This window comes from Zalophus californianus, chromosome 3 (assembly GCF_009762305.2).
Source record: "Zalophus californianus isolate mZalCal1 chromosome 3, mZalCal1.pri.v2, whole genome shotgun sequence".
NCBI classification, from domain to species: domain Eukaryota; kingdom Metazoa; phylum Chordata; class Mammalia; order Carnivora; family Otariidae; genus Zalophus; species Zalophus californianus.
The window spans coordinates 83,358,198-83,361,649 of record NC_045597.1 but is presented as its reverse complement, the minus strand read 5'-3'; the positions used below and the strand labels follow the sequence as shown (position 1 = coordinate 83,361,649).

The following is a 3,452-nucleotide window of genomic DNA, read 5'->3' as shown; positions in this document are numbered from 1 at the left end:
GGTCAACAGAGCTGGGAGTAGCTGTCACCAGGTGACCCCTAAGATGTGCTAAGCTCCATGGGGTGGGGCAGATTGGGGGGCAGCCACCCTGGACTAGCCCTACAGGAAGATGCATCAGTGCTGTGCCTCCCCCTTCCTACAAAGCTATCCAGGCTTCACAGGGCTTTGCCTCTCTGGCCACCTGAGAAGCTGCCTACTGGGCCTCTGATCTACTCTGGCCCCATGCTCTTAGGTGGCCTCACCTCGGGATTTGGCCTAAATGCCAGCTCCCTGCCCCCACCCCCACCCCTGCTCCCAGGCTCTGACTATCCTGGGGTGGGTAGGGGTGGGGGTAGGGCTGGCACCCAGAAGAGAGTCATCAGGGTGGCCTGGATTTCAAGAGCCTTCACCCAGAGAGCTCTGTTCTAGGCAAGCTTTCTGCAGACAGGTTGAGGGGAGGATGCCAGGAGCCAGGAAGCCAGGTCCAGGGAATTCACCAGCTTATCCCAGAAGGTCAGAGATACTAGCCCTGGGGCCAGGCCATCAGCAAAACATTCCTGGGACAGGGTGTTGCATGTAGTTAGGCCATGGCAGAGCTGGGACTTCACCTGGTCTTTCCCTCATGCCACCCAGTGACAAAACTTCCTGAAGGGCAGGGCAGTACCTACAGGTCCCAAGGCATCCACTGATTTCAGGTATGGCTCCAGCCCTCCATGTGTACTAAGCCCTTATCACCATCCTGCCCCTAGACCATCTCTAGTCTCCAAGCTGGTATCCTCATCTAAGTTCTACCCCTCCAAGCCCCTCCCGCATGCTGTCACCTCCCTCATACACCTAGAACAAAGGTCAGCAAACTAAATCCAGTCCACCACTTGTTTTATAAATAAAGTTTTACTGAAACACAGTCATAGCCACTCATTTATGAATCATTTATGGCTGCCTTTGGGCTACAACTACAAAATCAAGTATGACACTTTTGGTTTGAAACACTCTCAGGAGCCTCCTGGTGTAATCTGAAACTGATTCCTTTACTCAGAGGGCAGGGAGAGACCAAAGAAAGAGGCAGTCTACTCCAGGTTGGTAGGTGGCAGGGTTTTTTTATTTATTTGTTTGTTTAAGACTTTTATTAATGGGTGCTTGCCATTTGTTGACTTTTTTAAAAAAATCAAGTAAATTTTTATCACACATTAAAAGTGAGGTTCTTAAAAATCTCAACTTGACCAGATATGAAACAATTTAAAAACCTTTAAAAATGTATTGAGGAAAAACCAGGCTTTAAAAAAAAAAAAAACCACATTTGTCATTACCAAAAAGAAATGTCTTTAGGTAACAATAATAAAAAACCCATGATGCATAGATAATGCAGATAGTTCTATTTATCTGGTCAGTGGGCAAAAAGCAAGCACTTAAGGTCTTCAGCTCCAATCTTTTGTTTCATTTCTTATTGCTGGAATTTCATCTTCATTTCTTCATGTTGGAGGACTAAACCAGATGATGGTAGAGATGGTAAGCCGGCATTTGCTCAGCCCCGCCCTGCTCAGCCTCCGGAGCTGACGAATTCTCAGCTGGTGGATAGGCTGCTTTCCTCTCTTTGCCATCTTGTGGTTTAGGGTTTTCTGGGCGTCTGTGTCGGTAATTGAAGTTGCGGCGGTACCGAAGTTGAGGTGGCTGCTGACCTTGGGTCTCATCTGCTTGATTTTCCTTGTCTTCCTTGTTGCCATCCTCTCTAGGCTGTCTTTGGCGAGGAGGACCCCTGCGGAATCATGGTCTATAACCATATACATATTCTGTCTCACTGGTCTACCTTGTTCTCCTGCACCCTGGTTGTCAGCACCTTCCATCACTTCTCCCTGCACAGGAGGGTTGGAATACTGTGGTCGCTGCCCAGAGGGTCTCCTCATGTAGTAAGGTGGGAACCGTCGCCTGCGGTAGGGCCAGTGCTGTAGGGCCTAGCCTCAGGAGCACTTTCCGACCCCTCGTTCTTTTGCCCACTCCCACTAATCTGGTAATTCTGCTGGGAAATACGTGGAGGACCCCTGCGACATGGATAGCGTCTATAATGGTTATGGTCTGCTGCATGTTTACTGCCTTGCATTGGAACTCCACCAGGGCCTGTCACATTTGCTGCCTCCACACCCTTTTCTCCTTCAAAAACATCAAACTCCAGTGTCTCCATCTCCTACATTGTGAAGGTACTTCCTGGGGTTATTATTTATGACAGTCTGGTGTACAAATACCACCTTTCTTACCATACCAAATGACATCTTCCTTGATGTCATTCCTGTTGATGAAACCATATCCGTTTCTTACAATGAACCATTTTACTGTTCCCAAAACCTTCCTTGTGATGATGTTCTTGTCCCCGCCAGCAGGTGCTGTGGATGTAAGGCTGCCCGGGCCACAGCTCCCTGTGCCATTCCCTATGCTGCTATGGGTAGTGGCAGCAGCGCTGAGGGCTGGGCGGTGGGCGGCCGCTGGGTCTCAACCTTGCTGCTCATGGTTGCAGTGATGGTGACTGGGGCCAGCGGCAGCAGCTGCGGCTCCTCCCGGGGTGTGATGGTAACTAGGCCCGCGGCCGCGGCAGCGGCAGGGTGGTTCAGGGCTCCTGGGGTCTGCTCTCCACTCCCACTACCAATTGAACTCGGTAGGTGGCAGTTTCAATAAGCAAAGGGAACTTACATACAAGGTTTTTCTTGGGTGGCAGCAAAATTAATGGATCCCTGCCCCCATTCAACAAATCTTAAAAGTTAACAAAGAGATTTAACTGGATTCAGACCAGTATACCATACAGGTGTTCTCAATATCACATCATTACCTTAAGGCTGTGTCCTTGGAGCAGACTCGGGGAGCAGGAAAGGCAACTACAACCCACATTCCAAGGACAGAGGAGGAGGGTGAGAAGCCTCTGAGAGCCCTGCTCCAGCTCTCAGATCAATCAGCAATCATGTGTTTCCCATGACATTCCCCAACAGGCACTACCTGTAACAGAGATAACATAGCCCAAAAATCCTAAAGTGTTTACTCTCTGGCCCTTTACAAAAGTTTGTCAACCCCTAATGTAGACTGTTTCACCACACAGATTCTCCCTCAAGCACCCCCAGCATCTCCCAGTGAACATAGGATTTGTGGCCCAGAAGCAGACCTTCTGAATTCTGACCTTTTCTCCACCACTCTCTGCAAAAACTTTCCCTTCCTTTCCTGCATATGAGATTGTCTAGGCCTGCACTTTGCAAGAACAATTCCTTTAATGTTATGCATTGGTTGTATGGCCTATGAACACACGTGTGACCAGCCTGTGAATGTGCATGGTTCTTTCTGAGCAGTGCTGAAGGTATCCTTGAATAAGTCAGCATCATTATTCAGCTCCTCATCTAATCCACACATTAATAGAAAATGGAAGGATTCCCTTGGAAATTATTGTATGGGGGAAAATCAATTATTTACAACTCATATTCAGTTAAGTAATCATTCTT

At 48.4% G+C, this 3,452-nt stretch overlaps 1 pseudogene; it reads right to left on the bottom strand.

Moving 5' to 3' along the window:
- Positions 1–1,202: 1,202 nt before the first annotated feature.
- LOC113920809 lies at positions 1,203–2,477 on the bottom strand (annotated as a pseudogene).
- Between the last annotated feature and the right edge of the window lie 975 nt (positions 2,478–3,452).